The sequence below is a fragment of the Chiroxiphia lanceolata genome, chromosome 5 (genome assembly GCF_009829145.1).
Source record: "Chiroxiphia lanceolata isolate bChiLan1 chromosome 5, bChiLan1.pri, whole genome shotgun sequence".
In the NCBI taxonomy this organism is placed as follows: Eukaryota; Metazoa; Chordata; class Aves; order Passeriformes; family Pipridae; genus Chiroxiphia; species Chiroxiphia lanceolata.
Window position 1 is genome coordinate 13,507,298 of NC_045641.1, and position 16,898 is coordinate 13,524,195.

General features: G+C 43.6%; 1 protein-coding gene across 3 annotated transcripts in view; it reads left to right on the forward strand.

Moving 5' to 3' along the window:
• LHFPL3 (LHFPL tetraspan subfamily member 3) overlaps positions 1-16,898 on the forward strand; it is a 245,899-nt gene that overhangs the window by 225,951 nt on the left and 3,050 nt on the right. The gene's annotated exons all lie outside the window — the stretch shown is intronic.

Consider the following 16,898-nt stretch of genomic DNA (forward strand, 5'->3'; position numbering starts at 1 on the left):
TGCCACCTATTTTGAAATCACCAGTATTGGTGTGAGTGAGCGGGTAACTCCAGGTACCGCAGTCCCCTCTAGTGGGGAAAATCAGACCGTGCTGATTTTGCAGAACCTGCTGCATTAGCTCTGACTGGATGCAAAAGCTTTGCGTTTCCCCCAAATATCCTGAGGGCTCCGAGTCGATTTTATCTTTTTATGGTTTGTTATTTCTTTATGGTATGTTATTTTTGGTTTGAAGGAGAGAGGGACATGTGAGACTCAGGTTCAGTTCCTACTTGTGAACCTGTGAGCAGTAATTCCCTACATGCCCTCCAAATCCTCCTGCTAAACACCAAAAAGTTTTGCTTAAAATACCTTATTTCTACAAAACATTTTGGAAGCTAATTTTTTTCATCAAAAGGAAAGTAGGTAATTCATGAAGGACAAGTTCAACAGAGATCACCGTCCAGCTCCTGGCTCAGCAGCTCATCTAAACCCATTTCAAAATCCTTATGCACTGGCATTTTCTGATTCAAATCTATGCCCTTGTAATACTCCCCTATTCTGTGAGCAAGAAGAAGTGATATTTGGGTTTTAGGAAGCCATTACCATCAATATAATAAAGAATACCCTCTCCCCAAGAATCATTTGTTACAATTCTGTTATGCTGCAGCTGTAAGGGAGAACTGTGTCTAATGCCCCATATCCCTTTTTTATTTTTCTCTTACATAACTGTGGTCATGTTTTTAATTAAGTTAAAATAGGATGTTGCACTGAGCTCCTCAGCAGTTTCTGAATTTTGTGATCTATCCCATCAATTGACTGAAATCAGAGCACTGTCTCTGCTGGTACCACGTGCACTGAGTGCAAGCGACAGATATTTGCATGAACCAATTTATCTCTTAAAAATATTCTTCTTGACTGAAGAATAAATTGCCTTTATCCTAATGTGCTAGGTAATGAATTGCATTTAAAATGTGTTTATTTTAGCAAACAAATGCTAATGGCAGCTTGCTGTTAAAAATAGACAGTACAGTTGGCACAGAACTAAGGGCTGGGGAATTGTTCTTCCCTGATCAGTGGAAGTGCCCTCTGTGTAAGTCACCTGGGGAGAAAACATGATGTTCCTATGGAATTTAGTCCTTCCGACTGGGGAGATAGTGAACAGCAAGTCACGGCTGTCACCTGAGCCCTGCTTTACAAATAGCCCCTGTAGTCCAGCACCCTCATAGGGCTGTCGTACCTCCTGTGGGGGCAAAGGGTGTAAGATGGACACGGTGCATTTTTCTATCTCCCTGCTGGATGTCAGTGGGTGCAATACGGGGGTTTTATGTGCCTCTGGCTATGTCTGGCTGCAGGGAGCAGGGGAATTTTGGTGGGGAGAGCACCACAGCATCACCAGCTCCTACTCCTCTCTCAGCAGCTGCCTCTTTGGCCAAGGGGCTTTATCCTGGACAGGGTTTTCCTAATGTCTGTGAAATTTCCCTGGCTGCACTTTGCAGTGCATTGCTTGTCACATTCCCAGAGAGAATGATTTATTCCCTTCCTTTTAGCAGCAGCTTTTTTCATAGTTAAAAGTGTTATCTCCAGTAAGTCTCCTTTCCTCTAGACCTAAACAGATCAATTGTCCACGTTTTCTCGTACATTAGAGTTCCAAGGTTTCTGACACTCTTGTCTTTACCAAGTCGGTCCACTTCTCTCTTACAGTCTAGTGCCTAAAAACCAACCATGAAGCTGAGGCCTTACTGAGCAGCCTGGTAGACTCACTTTGCACATCTTGTAGATAAATTTTCCTGCTTGTTCATAATGGTAGGGCATTTGTCTGTTTTTCACAACGGAAGGGCCACAGGGACTCATGTGGTCAGTTGGTGCCTAATTTTTATTTTGTACAACTCCTTCTTCTGCCCATGCATTTATTGCTATTTAATTATATCCCATTTTTTGGACCAGTTCTCTAATTCATTTTAAATGTTGAATTCCATTCCTGTCCTACAACACACTTGAAGCCTCTCCTGGAATAGCTGTGACCTACATATGGAGGACATCCTTTATTCCATTGGAGATCCTCTTTTCCACTATCTTAAGTGGTTAAGAAAGGTATTTTAACAACATCAGATCTACAACAGATCCCCATAAAACTCTAATAAATGCAGTCCCTTCATCTGGAGAGTGAGCTACTAATCACCACTCTAACAGTACTTTTTCCAGCAAGTTTTGCATTTATTTTCATAGCATCTTATCTAAATAATTTTTCCTAAATGCCATGGGAATCCTTTTTAGATTTTTCAGATTCATGGTTCAACTCTTTTAGTAATCTGGCTTATAGAAGTGGAAAACAGATAACCTTCCAAGCACACAGGAGCTACATCAACCAGGGTTCAGCAAATACTTGTTCTGTACTTTCACTAGGGTTTTTTTTTCATTTCATCCAACACTGATGGGGCTGCTGCAATACAAGGGCTGGTCTTCTCACCCCATTTTAATTCCTGGGTGAAGTATTAAATTGCCAGTTCTGGTAATTTGGTTACTAGAGAGACATACTCACAAGGTCTAGCTGCACCATTCAAATCTCCAAGGTGTGGCAAATGATGCCTGGGAGCAACTCAGCTGCAAAGCTGCACTGGACTCCTGCTGTCAGCCCTGGCTGTGTCAGCACTCCCCTCCCTTGGAAAAGAGGCAGCCTTTTGGCTTGGAAGTGTTGGCCTACGATTCTCAGCACTCCTGAAGTTGGATCTACCCTGGGAATAGTCACATGGTGCATCATGGAAGAGCTTGCCCATCCCTCTCAAGCCACACAGAGGCTATGTTCTTCAGCTTCCAATAAAATATCCTAAAGCACATCTGCTCCCCTGCACCATTCATCCCCTCTCGAGCAGGGATCCAGTTTGGCACCTGTGGGCCAGTGAGTTTTGCAGGACTGGAAGTTATGGAGACCAGAGATCTCCCCCTCAGTGGCAGCAGAGACCATGGCAGACTCCAGAACCCCCTACTCTCGGAGCTGAGTGTCTGCCAGTCTCCAATATGTCCTTACACTGGGGCTCCTCTGGCCCCAGATAATTTTGCATTGAAACGTACTGTTACACAGTTAGAAAGGAGTCTCACCACATTAGAAAGGAAAGATGGTGTTAGCTTTTCTGTGAGAAGTTTTCATTCAGACAGGGAAGTGTTCTGGAAGTGAAGATGTGACACAATTCTGCTCGTACAGGCTCCAGTCAGGGAGACTGGCAGTTGCCACCATTTCACTGCAGAAGCACAAACCTTGTATGAGACACAACCCTTACTGAAGAGATTACAAATATAATTTTGAACATTATTTTCCAGATTTTGCTTGAAAGGTAGGTTCAAATAGGGCAGCATCCCCTTCTTCCTGCCAAAAGATCTTACATACAGAGCTCTAGACAAAAAATGCTGCCTTCGTCTGGCAGAAAGGACCCAGTTTTCATGGAGGACCAGACAAGAAAGCTCAGTCTAAATTGTTGCTAGTTGAAAATTACCTGAAGAGTCTAAAAAGTATAAGCTTAACCAGGGAAATTTCCAAAATCCTGAAAAAAAATTCTAGTAAATATTATTATTTCATACATGATCAAGAGAAGGTTCTTATCTTGGGGGGAAAATCCCAATGGGAAGTCTTTGATTATCTTCAGTGCTTCTCATTATAATATGGTCTTAGGAGTTGATTGGTTCTACTGGGTCAAAAAAGAACCAGAAAGGTCCAAAAGGGTTTTCAGGAGATGTAGATTTTAACAGAAAACATGGCTGGGAGTCTAGATAAAAAGGACTACTTAAAGGAAAGTAGACTGATTCCTTATTTAGGCTTTACCATTTCCTGGGACCAAACCTATTACTCCCTAATTTTAGGACTACAACCTAAACTGGGGTTATAACAATTAAAAGTCAGGAATCCAAATTAACGAAGATTTTATCTGTGATACCATGTGTTTCATTAGCAGGTAACATGAAGAATCAATATTTTATGACCTGTCACATATTTGAGTCATCTGTCATCTTTTATCCTTAGATGTTGAAGTTATTTGACAGGCTCTAAAGTAGAAGGAAGCAAAACAGAAGTTCTTTCTGCTGGTGTCACACTGTCAGACAAATTTAACAGGTAATAGTCTACAACAGGCAATTAAAACACATTTGTCTCTTATTACAGAACAAATTCTGCTCTGTGGGGCCTTAGGGAAATGCATCTCATAAATGTGCTATTTTTCTATAAGAAGGACAGCACAAACTATACTTTCCACGCATTCAAAAAAAAAAAAGCAGAAATGCTGGCTACTTCGCAATGCGCAGATGAATAGATGAATACTGATTTGGGGACCTTACATAACACGGAAGCAGAAAATCCACCTGCAAACATCAACGCTTGTCTTCTGCTGGGATGCAGCTACTGAGTCCCTAATACCAGAGTCAGTGGAACCACAGACTATATGGGAACATACCCATACGGAAGATACAGTCTACCTGTTGTCCAGATAAAAAGCACAGCTAAGGGAGGAGGGAGATTAGATCATATGAAGAGGAGGAAGGATAAGATGAAATGCCTGTGGAGTTACCTACAGGTTTAGAAATGTCACAACTGTCACTGCTTTCTGTTTTTCAAGTTCCAATCCCTAATCACATGTTGTACTTGAATCTCAGCCTAAGAAAAAAAGAAAAAGCCTCTCCCTGTCCCCCCCAAAAACAACCTTCTATTCATCATAATTGCAAGAAAACCACTAGGTCTCCAGAAATAAGAAAGAAATCAAGCTTTTCGGGAGTTCATGTTTGTACATCTCCCTGGTTTATGACGGTTTGTGGTTCATTAAGTCTTTCTGGAAAACAAGGACTTATTTCACGAGCAGTGCTAGCAGGATGGGTCTTCCCTCTCTTCTTGTCTTTTGTGCATAGTGTGGAACAAAATGGGAACATTTTTCATTTTTATGTGTTTCTGTAGGTAGGTAGTCTAAAGAGTCAGTTTCCAAAGTAGCCAAGACCTTGTTTATCAGAGCATTTTCCACATCCTCCTGGGATAGCTCCTTTCATATGTAAGAAAAGAGATACCCAAGAAAATTTCAGTCTCAACAAATTGGTATTTTGCACCGAAAATTCCTTCAATATAAAATTCCTGTGGGCAACACCAGAAAAGTACGAGAGAGTGAAGAAATCTGAACTACAGCTTTTTTTTCCTGTCTTCAATCAATCTGAGACTTTGCTAGCAGTGGGTTTTGAGGATCACCTCAGAGAAGAAAGAGGATGGATACACAATGATGTAAGGATTGTAGGAATGACCCATCACTTTGGGAACACCATGAAACAACCACATTTACCTAACCTAACAACCACAGCTGATGCTTTCCATAGTGTTGCCCGCGTGGAGTGAGCCACCACACTGCCACAGCATGGCCCCAGGTGCTCAGCAGCATCCCAGAGACAGCCCAAGATGGGAGCCAGCCACCTGTCCCTCATATCCATAACAGAGGCTCAACTGCCTTATCAGGCACATCGGGGAAAAAAGGAGGTTTCCTTTTTCCTTGAGTTCTGCTTATTTTTAAATTTGCTAAGACTGATGCAGCACTTGGCTCTGCCTGGCTGCAGGGACTTTGCCTCTGGCAATGTCCTGCCCTGTGGTCTCAGAAACCCAGGCAACCTCTGCTCTTCCCCAGGGCTGGGGTGATCTGAGAGGATGTGACCGCTAGGAAAGGACTCTGAATTAGGAGATGTTTCAGTGTCTGAGGCGATGAAATATTTAATCCCTGCTCTCTCTGGGAAATGCATCATCACAGATTTACTTATCTGCTGCTCACTGACAGCAGCGACTGACAAGGACGATGACAGCTGACACACATTAACCCAGCTGCGCAACACCAGCTATCACTCCACAGCAGAAATCCATCATTATTATTTAAGCACCGAGGAGGTGTCTCAGTTGGTGCCAGATACCAAACACAGGCGGCACCTGCACCGAAAAGTCAACACTGACAGGATCTGTTGGAGGTGAGGTGCTCCTGGCAGGACCCTCAGCCCTGGTAGCCCCAGCATGGCCAGCAGGAGTGACAGCAGTCCCTGAGCAGCCTGGCACCAGGGGTACATGCAGGGTCTCCTGCGCCACCACTGCTGACCTGGCCATACCCTGATGGAGTAAAATGAGAGGGAAAAATGGACAAAAATTACATGTTTAGGGGGTGGGAGGGTGGAAGCCTTTGTTGGAGCTTTGCTAGAGCTACACAGCAGGATAGTGCATGAACCCCCGCTACTAAAGACTGCAGGTGGAGGGAAGGGCTCCTCAGGGAGTGCTGCTGAAGATGTAACTGTGCAGAGGTAACTGGACCTGACTTGTTTCCCCTTTGTCGAAGCTGCCCCCCATTCTTTTACAGATGAGCTGCATTTCTGAGCAAATCTATAGCAGCATCTTCTTTATCTAATGGGTTGTTCTAAACTATTGCTGTGTCTGAGAAAGAGGTGACTGAGCTTCAAGGAATCCTGGTGAAACTGGGGTTTGGTTTGAGATGGTGGATTGGAGCTTTTCTCCCTCCCTGTTAGTGTTTTCTACTAGACTGATTGCTGCTCGAGACTGCCCTGCTGTCTCATACTCTTACAATGGCATCCTTACATTGAAAGGTGGATTTGCACACAAAACTTGTCTTATGGTCATTGGTGGGAAAAGTTAAACAACTGGAAAATTGTCCATGTGTCAGTGTGAATCAAGCGTAGGGAGGAAGGGGGAAAGAAGCCACCAAGGATTCTAAGCTGTGGAGCTGATCTTTTGCTGTGTGAGGTGTGATCCTTCCAGAGGAGGGAATAAGGTGGGCTATTTACAGAACCACATGCCTAAGACTACGGGGCTTGCTGGATACGCTGGGATGTTACCTTCCTATTCTGAGCCAGAGGAGGAGCAACAACCAGGACACAGTACCACACCTGTCATTCAGGGCTGCTGGAAACCAGCCTGCGTTCTTCATGCTTTTCAGCTGGCAATTTCCTAACACAGCCCTCCCCTTCCTCCTCTGAGAAAGGTTTTTTCCTCCAGACTGCTAAACTCAGTTTGCCTTCTCTGCTGAAAGCTCTTCAGGGAAGGATCTCCTCTTTTTCTTTTGCAAGAGTGCACTTAACACCTCTACAGCAACTCAAAAAATGTTTAAGGGAATAATAAATTAATAGCAATAATAAATCCTTACACATTGTCCAAAGACTGCATAAATTGGTTTTGGAGCAAGAAAAGGAAGACGACAGAAACGATGCCTTCAGGACCGTGAGCATCCAACACTCTTCTTGCTGCACATCAGACAGACTTCCGTGACAGATGGTGCTCACCAAAAAGCTCACCCTCTCCTTAGACCCTGGCTTTGCCAATTCCCAAATCCAACCTCTCGGCTAACTGAGTATCATCTAACCCCACAGAGACTTTTTCAGTAGTTTAACATGTAATCTCATACCTTTGGAAATGATCGTGGGCCTTATGCCCAGTTCCAAATACTTTCTACGTGCCTAGAGAGCATATAGGCAGCTAATTTACATTCCTGTGCTCAGGTAAACTAATCATTAAGCAGCACTTTTGAAATCTCAGACCAAAGCTGCTCCAGATCTGTATCTTTCTGTTGCTCATAAACATGTAACTTGGCACCTGTATCTTTCTCAAAGGCAGAAATGGGATCAATGTTTGCAGCTCATTAACAGGTTTTGGTTGAGAATCAACATTACAGCAGTCAACCAGTCTGAGAGGAGTGTGTGCTCAGGGTGAAGGACCCACAGCCTTGCTTTGATGAGTCCTTGCCCCAGAGGTGCTCTGGACAAAATCCTCCTGCTGCAGGACCCTTCCCCTCAGCAGTGAGCCCCAGCAGTCAGAGCCCTGCTGGGAGCCCCGGCCCAACTCAATAAATCTTCTCTTCCTACAAGTATGAGTCCCTACAAAGAGAAAGTTTGGTCACACAGCTTTGGCGCTGGCTGAAGAACAGGGAAATTCATTTCACACAAAGAAAAGAGTGTTTAAAAGTTTTTATTATTATGCAGCATTTAAGGTTCATCAGCACTGATATTTTTGCTATGTTTTCTGAGACATTTAAACCGAACTTCTTGCAATGTTTTAGTTATTATGGTATAAAAAAAAAATCAGCAATTTTTTTCAGGAAATTTCCTTTGAAAAAATGTTTTAACATGCCAAAATGGACAGAGAACTTCCTTTCTGTTAGGAGGAAACACTCATTTATGAATTGGGAAATTGTCTGGAGAAATCCAGTCTGTTGAAAAAAGAGCAGAGCTCCGTTTCTGTCACAGCACTAAAATAAGCCCCATCGTAGCAGTTTCCTTACACAGAGATCCTGGCTGGCACCTTCAACAATCTGCTTCAATATCTTGGCTTCTTCCCAGGGCTGAACTCCCACTCTCTCTCTGCTGCACAGAAAAGCAGGCTCAAACCAACTTGAAGCCTGAGCATCACACTGCAGTCAGTGACTGGCTCTTCCCAGCCCCCCCTGGGCCCTGCCTTCTGCCCACCCTGGTGACCAAGCCCAGACAAGTAGAACTTTGTATCAAAGGCAACAAGATTTGTTTTCCCAAACCAAAAACATGCCAACATCAACTTCTAACATTGCCTAGCACAAAAAACTCTTGGAAGATATAAAGCTAATAAAGCTAAATATAAATTGTTATTAACAAAATAAAAAAAAACCCATGAGATTGTACAATGACAATCCAAATATTCTGTGGCCAATCTACCCAGGACCTTATCAAGGTACCTCAGTGACACCTCTGGATCCTCAGGGAAGCTCTCAGTGAACAAGTACACATCAAAGTTTGTAACAGTTTTTAAATACAGATGATGCAGAGCTTTCTGAGCAGTCTGATCACGCAGCTTAAAGGCTGGAGAAACAAACAAAAATACCTATGAGTCCTCTGGGTTCCAGGGGAGAAACTGAGAAACAACTACAGTAAATGGGCAGAATATAAAGAAAGTGAAACATTTTCTCATTAAGCAGTTAAAGAACAGGGAGAGTTTAGGAATCACTGTTTGGGGACTCCTGTTTAGTGACAGCAATTTATTTGACCATCTGGGCAAAGAAAGATTGCAGCAAACCACGTGGAGGAAATAAAAATAGATGAACAACAAGTGACTGATTTTGCTTGACTCGAGCCTACGACTCTGCAGAGCAGGAAGAGACTTCATGTGAAAGACATTATTGATGAAGGCATTTCAGCCTCTTGCCAGTCCTTCCAACAACATAGTAGATCTCTCAAGCCAGCCAACCTGTCTTGAGACGTGACTCCCATCCCAAACTTGAAAGAAACATTACCAAGTACAAAAGACAAATTGATGAGCCTTCTGGAAAGGGACCACCAGAGGAAGGAGCATCTCTGTGATGTTCCACAGTAAAAGAAAACTCTTTGGGAGAAAGAATAGGAGGTTTTTGCTATGTTTATTCATTATGATAAAAATCGTCCTTTTCTTGACAGGCACAGAGCAAATATTGAAATGGAAGAAAATGCTGCCCACTGTTTAGCAGGATCTGATCACTACATCTCAGTGTTTCAGTACCCACCTCAAGCAGACACACAACCTCCTTCCTTGTCCAGGGCACACTGTGCTGTGTGTGATGGTAGCAGGGGAATGGTACAGCAGTGCAGCACCAAGTTGTCCAGTTGAGGGACCCAAAGCTGTTGGTAGCAAGCCATGGGTAGTGGAGCCATCACCCAAGGGAGCCCTGTTTCCCTCAGCCCAGATTGGTGCTGGCATATGACAGGAGTGACAGCTACAACTTGCTCCATCCTTGGATAGGTCTCTGTTCCCTCTGCCTGTCACTCTCCTCCTGTCCTTCTCACCAACATATATGCATATGTCATATTCTTGGAGCTGCATTCAAACCAGAGGAAAGCCACCCGAGCCAAGGATTAGGAAGGGTGGCAGGGAAACTTGAAGTGTGCCCGAATCCAGGATTTTGGAGCCTGTCACTGCCACTGGATTATATTTAGGAGTAGTTGAAGGAGGTTCTTTCAGAAATAAGAAAACTGTCAGGGTCTAAAAAGGTGCCTTCTTTAAGCTGCTCTAACCACAGTTCACAGGATTTGGAGTCAAAATTCACCTGCTCCTCCAGACACGGTCTCACTGACAAGAGCAGCTAAGCTGACTGCCATGTGTAGCTTGGTTCATGCCTTCCCATCAGGCTGGCCTGCTCCTTGCATCCCTACACCTAGGCCAGTCAGCCCTTAAGCTCTTTAGCTGATCTTAGTGAGCCTTCCTGAGCTGGGGTTGAAATATCAGACATACCTTCTGCAAAGCCATTTGCTCCCCAGTGAAGGTAGTCATGGAGAAAACTGCACCCCCCAAAATGACTAAAAATACCCATCCTCAAGCTCTGCTCAGATAAGATCTCTGACAGCCTGTTACAAACAACGAATCCAAAACTGCCTAATAATTTGATATTTCAGATTGAAAACCTCCCATGCATGGGCAGTATCTTCTCTCTTTAATGCATGCTGTTAACCACTTTGTGCAGGATAGTTACAACTACAGGATTCACATACCTCGCTTTGTCCATCTCAGACTTAGGCCTCCCATCTCATCCAGGTCTACAGTCGTGCGGGAGCCAACAGCACTCATCCATCCTGGGAACCATCCCGAGATTAAATGGGTCACCCCAGCAGGGCCCTGTCCCTCTTCAAGGACTTCCCAGAGCCTCACACCCAGTGTCTGACTGTGAGAGAGCTAATGTTGCGTGAGGTTAGGCATCTCTAAGCCTAACCTCCATCTTCTCTCTCCTCCCAAAGAATCTCCTCACCTTTCTCAAAATTTCCATCTGGAAGAAAATAGGAAATTAAAGAAGTCAAGACCACAAATGGGTTGACTACTCTGAGCCACCCTGGGCTCCAGACTTAATTTCCAAATACGTGTCTCCTTTCATACCTTGGCACAAGGTGGTCAGACTTAATTATTCAATCCTTGTTTTTTTTTTTTATAAATTTGTCTTGACAACCACATTTTCTTCTGTAGATTTTTGCTTACTGTTGTAACAGCTTCAAAAAAGATTCTGTCTCGAGAAATAAACAATGCAGAAAATAATGTTTCCCTGCCATGTCACTTTTCTTCTTTGCTGTGAGGCTGGTGAGGCAGTGGAACAGGTTGTCGAGTGAGGTTGTGGATGCCCCATCCCTGTAAGTGTTCAAGGCTAAGTTGGATGGAGCTCTGAGTAATCTGGTCTAGTGAAAGGTGTTCCTGCCTATGGCAGGGGGTTTGGAACTATGATCTTTAAGGTCCCTTCCAACCCAAACCATTCAATGATTCCACAATTCTCCCCCCATAGCACACTGCCCACAGCCAAACAGCCTCCAAACTGACAGCCATTTCCTCCTGTCATGTTTTAGTCTCCACAAAAAACAGAAAAAGGGGAAAAAAACAATATAAGATTAAATTGGATGTTACAGCTACAGGAATTGGCCAGAGTCTGTCAGGGGAGGGCAGGACAGTCACTGGGTGCATGAAGTGTTCAAGGAGTGCCAATACACAGTTTTTTCTTCTGAATGCCAGTATGTAAGTTGATGGCAAAGTTCTGTCTAGCTATGTGTTGTAAACAGATACTGGAAACCTAGAAAAATTGATTTGACTGGATCCTTCAGCCATTTTTCTGTTTCTTGAAAAAGGATGTCTAATAAAAGAGCATTCTGTCTGTGCCATGGTTTACTCTGACCATCATCGCCCCTGTGGCTCTGTCATGGATGAAAGCAATGCACTTCACTTGTAAGAGAGAAGTAACAACAATGTACTTCAGTGATATAACATAGTGATTTAACAAAGTTCAGTGGTAAATACTACATTGGTTTAACAAGACTCAGTGGTAAGGTACACTTGATTACTTACTGTATAAAGGACAAGGTCAGACAAAACTGCCAGGGAGACCCTCCCGTTGAGTCATGAGGTTCAGAAATTATCCCCTTGATTCAAAACCCCTTCTCAGAGAGGAGTGTAAGTGTGGCTGGATCCAAGACTTGGTCAATGGTTTATGCCTAAAAGATTATATGTGCACAATCAGTCCTTTATATCACTTAGCTAAGATTTCAAATAGCATGCTATTAATCACTTAGTGAGGATCTGTTGCAGCAAGGAATCTCTCAGCCTCAAGGAGTAACCTTGAGAGGTGTCCCCACTCAAGGGGACATCCTGGCATGCAGCCCGCTGCCGTGCAGGAGAGCTCAGTGGGCCCTGGGCTGACCACTATTTATAGAGTAAGAAGAGTGACTGTGGCCATATTTGCATACCACCAAGACGTCTGGGTCACCATTCCAGACAGCCCTTGGCTACCATACTGCCATCCAACCCCCCAAAGTCCAGACGAAGCTGGATGCAGCCATCACAGCCCCACTGGTGGTTATGACTCAAGCGGAGAAGGGGAGAATGCTGCCACATCATCCTCTCAGATGCTAGAAATGTCTTTGTGCAGCCATGAACTGAGCCTTCTGATGGCAAAACTTTAATTGATGATGCCTGTCTGAGCCAGACATTTAGAAAATTCTTGAATGCTCCTGAAACGATTTCCTGCAGTCCTAGAAACACTTCCTACAGCCCATGCCCAGGAGTTCAGCTGCTGCTGTTAACAGGGTGCACAAAATACCACCCAGCAGATTGAATAAGTCCCACTGTTCCCCCCAGCTCTGGTTTCACAGGGCTCGCAAACCAAATTGGTAAAAACCTTGTCATTTTTATGTGGTTCAATTGTATTTTATTGCAAGGAAGTGCTGCAGTAGAAGAGTGAGCTCAGACACCCTTCTGCTCAGATGAGCTTCTCCTCTAATGCCATATGGACAAAGACATCATGCAATTTCAACCCCAAAATTTTGTGAAAGTTTTAGTAACTCCTCAAGGTTTACTGTGTATTCTCTTTAACCCCTGTCCTCTCAGGTAGTCTTCTGTAGCTGTGAGTGACAGCAGAGCAGGCAGTTGCCAGATCCAGTTTGCCAGGAGAAGGAGGAAACATGCTTGGGCAGCTCTGGTGTGGACAGGTCATCTATCACATTTTGTTGAGAAGATGCTGAACAGTGAAACACTGAAAGAGCACTGCTAGCAAAACAGCTGGGGAATTTCTGTCCATCCTTCTTTCCATTTCCATAGGGTAGCCTTGTACCTTCTTTACTGTGGCTTAACTGCGATGCAGGGAGGCAGCAGAGAGCAAAACTCAGTCACCTCCTGGCCACACAGCTATTTCCAGGATGATCTGTGGACGGCTTCTCCAAAACACATTAGAGTTCCAGCTTGGATCACCAGGACTCTTATGAGTCTGGAGAGGGCCTGAGTTGGTGCCTGGATGTTTCTTGAGGGACAGATTTGCCCTAGGGTCACTCTCTGGGTGATGCATGAGCAACTCCCCATGAGGCCAGGGCAAAGGATGCTCAGTTTTTTGGGGGAAAGGCACCCACAGCAGGTAGGCAAATGGAAATACACATTATTCCTCTCTCATCACAGAGAAAACAAAATCATTCTCTCAGGCCACTCAAGTAGGATTTGTTATGTGTTTTAAAGAGAATATCTTCAAGGAAATAAGAGATGGTGGGACATTGGCTGCCCTGTGCAGGCATTTATCTGCCTTTCATGCCTTTTAATGACACATCTGGATATTGTTCGGGCCCTGAATGCATGTAGCTCTTTGAATTTTGGGGTGCAGTGGATACAAGTGGAATTTTAACACACTTAGCATTGCATCAAACAAAAATATCAACAACAAAAAAAAAAACAATAAAAAACCCCAACAAAACCATCTACCTGTGGCTGTGAGGAGCTGAGTCAGATCAGTGTGTCCAAAGAAGGGCAACAGAGTTGGTGAAGGGTCTGGACTACAAGTCCTGTGAGGAGCAGCTGAAGTAGCTGAGGTTGTTTAGGCTGGAGAAAAGGGGGGTCAGGGGTGACCTTATTGCTCTCTGCAGCTACCTGAAAGGAGGTTGTAGCCAGGTGAGGGTTGGTTTCTTCTCCCAAATAACAAGTGAGAGGATGAGAGGAGATGGCCTCAAGTTGCACCAGGGGAGGTTTAGATTGGATATTGGGAAAAATTTCTTCACCAAAAGGGTTGGAACATGCTGCCTAGGGAAGTCCTGGATTCACCACCCCTGGAAGTGTTCAAAAGGCATGTGGTGCTTGGGGTTATGGTTTAGCAGTGAACATGGCAGTACAATGTTAAGGGTTGGAATCGATGATCTTAGAAGTCTTTTCCAACCTTAACGATTCTGTTATTCTATAAGCAGAAAAGTGAGAACTCCAAGCACCTCATTAAGACTGAACTTGTCCAATATTTTTGGCCTACAGCCCAGGCAGAAGTGTTATCCAAGGTGCCTTATCATGTCTATTTTCAATTGCAGACCTTCAGTATCGGTGTTTCATCCTTCATCTCCTTCCATACACTAAACACAGTGCCAGCATTCAACAGAGATGATGTTGCTCCTTAGGCTGGAGGAACACTGTGGAGGTGCTTGGAAAAAATCTCTGGTGCTTCATTAACTCATGGGTTTCTGCCAGCTGATGTGGTTTTGTAACAGTACCAATTTTGGTGTGACCACGAAAGCCAGTTGGTCTTTAGCACAGTAACTGTGTGTGTTTGGAGTCAGCAAAAAAAGATTAAGACTTGGAAAGGTGTTGTTTTCTAGATGCCAGTCAAATACATGGCAAAAAAGATCATATAAATATGGTTGGTGACAATTAATGCTATAAAGTAGTAAGATTGTCTGAGATAATATATAGTCAGACTTAGAAGGTCTGCCTTTCTCTCTATAATTACTATTCATTTGACTGACTTTACAGTAACAGCATGTAAGAGACCATCTGAAATTCAGTACATCTTTTATACCTTGTCAGGGAGCAACCTGGAAATTTCCCCATGATTCATCTTTACCACAAAGGAATATCAGTGGCCTCTCTCTCTGAAAATGTACATAAACACTAAAATGCTCCAGGCTGACTGTACCCCAGCTCTGCAGTCAACAGAAGTGACTGCCCTAATTGAATTGGTCAAATATGAATAGTAACTGTGTTGTGGGGATGTCAGCCTAACAGGCAGCCTTTAAAGACTTTACAAAGGGAATTTAACAGCAGAGCACCTGGGTGCTTGGGTAATACAGCTTTCATGAAGACTGCTTTCATTAAATGATTTCTAAGCAACAGCACTAGAAACAGGTTGTAAGTATCTCTAAGAAACTTCAAGGAGTCAAAAGCCTATAATGTGATACAAAACAGACTGAGGGATGTTGGATGTGAATGACTTATTTCTGCCTTGTCAACTAGGCACTTCTGGTATTTATTAAATTTCATTTCCATGTGTATAACACCTGTGTGCAATATTTGTCAAAAGAACTAATAAAGGTCTTAGTATGTTACAGCTGAAACACTGACTATTGCTGGAAATCCAGTAAACAATGTTAGGGGTTCAAATAACACAGCTACATTAAATTCTGATTAAAAATAATTGAAAGAAATGGCTCATTCAGTTATATTAAGTTTAGATTGTTCCTAGGAGTGTCAGGGCATATGCTCCTCACCCAACTATGGATTGTTTAAGAGGCTCACAAACCCCCATATCTCACTTAGCAAATAAACAGATTAGAGGCTCAGGCAATTTTTCATTCTTTTATTTTATTAAGTAGTGCTGCTTACTTATATAACCATATTAATTACATTAGTAACCATGTTAATAAAATATACCAAAATTCTGGACCCAGACCATTTTTAATAATTTTCATTTATAACAAGTATGTCCATTTCTCATCAATTCTTTATCCTTCATTTTTGCTGCATGTTTTAAAGGGTGAAGGGAAGCTCATGGAGCTATCAATAGCAAGCCTTCTTTTACAATTGGAAACTACAATCCCCATTACATACTTGTATCATAAAAATGTTCTTACCATATTATATTTCTTATTCATTTTTTGACACAAGCAAAACTGTTCCGTTTTTCTTTTTCAGGGCCCTCCTTAATTTACCTTATGCTTCTGTCGTATTTATTTGCTACTTTCTAGTCTCAGCAACATCAATTAAAAGTGTCTCGTAAAAGAAATCTGGTCTATAGATATATTCTGAACACATGGGGGTTGTAACAAGTCGGAAATTTTCCTCCGAAACAAACTTTACTTGAAAAATGTCAATTGTTTGGAAGCTGATGGGGAAGCAAGCATCCAGAGTCCATAGCAAAAGGGTTTGCCACCAGCACACTCACTAGTTTGTGGTTCTACCATCACAAGCTCTCAGGTCTGGGCATCCTGCTCTGGGGCATCACACTCCTTGGATCTGTGGGTGAATTAGCTGAAGGTCAAGGTGATCATGAGAGTCAAGGGGTGTGGGGAATTTGTGGGAATGGGAGAAGGTGGCTGCTCCATGTAACATATGGGGGGAAATTAAATATTTCAGTCCCCTTTACAGTACATTTTTAAGAGTTTCTAGTTCTGAAATTCTTTGTTCACTGTCATTTCACAATGAAATTCGTTCTTTTTCTTTTGTTTTCACAAAAGAGTGATTTTCCCCTAGTTCTGCACTCAAAGAGCCTCCTGCAGAGGCCCCTGTGTTACAACGAGGGGAATGGGACTGTGATGACCTGTGGCCTCGTAGGACCCCTGACCAGTGACCCTTTCCCAGGAGGCAGTCGGGGGGGTGCCTGCCAAATGACTTTGTAGTTTGGTCTCGGTGATCCAGGACAGTTTAGCCAATGGTGAATTTGCAGTGCTCATTTGGCGCAGGAACCTTCTGTTCAATGCCAGGTGCTGGAGTAGCCGGGCATTTGCTTGTCCCTGAGTACTTGCAAATAGACTTTCTCAATAAGGCCCTGTTCCCCCGCACTGCCCCCTCTGGCGCAGCCACTTCCAGTGAGGAGGGGGAGCCTTCCTCCCCCTGCTCCCGGTGCCACCGCAGCTGGTGTCCGCTCTCCCTGTCTGCAGCTCTGTTTGCAGCACATGGAAAATGGATGGGTGAGAATTAATTTTTA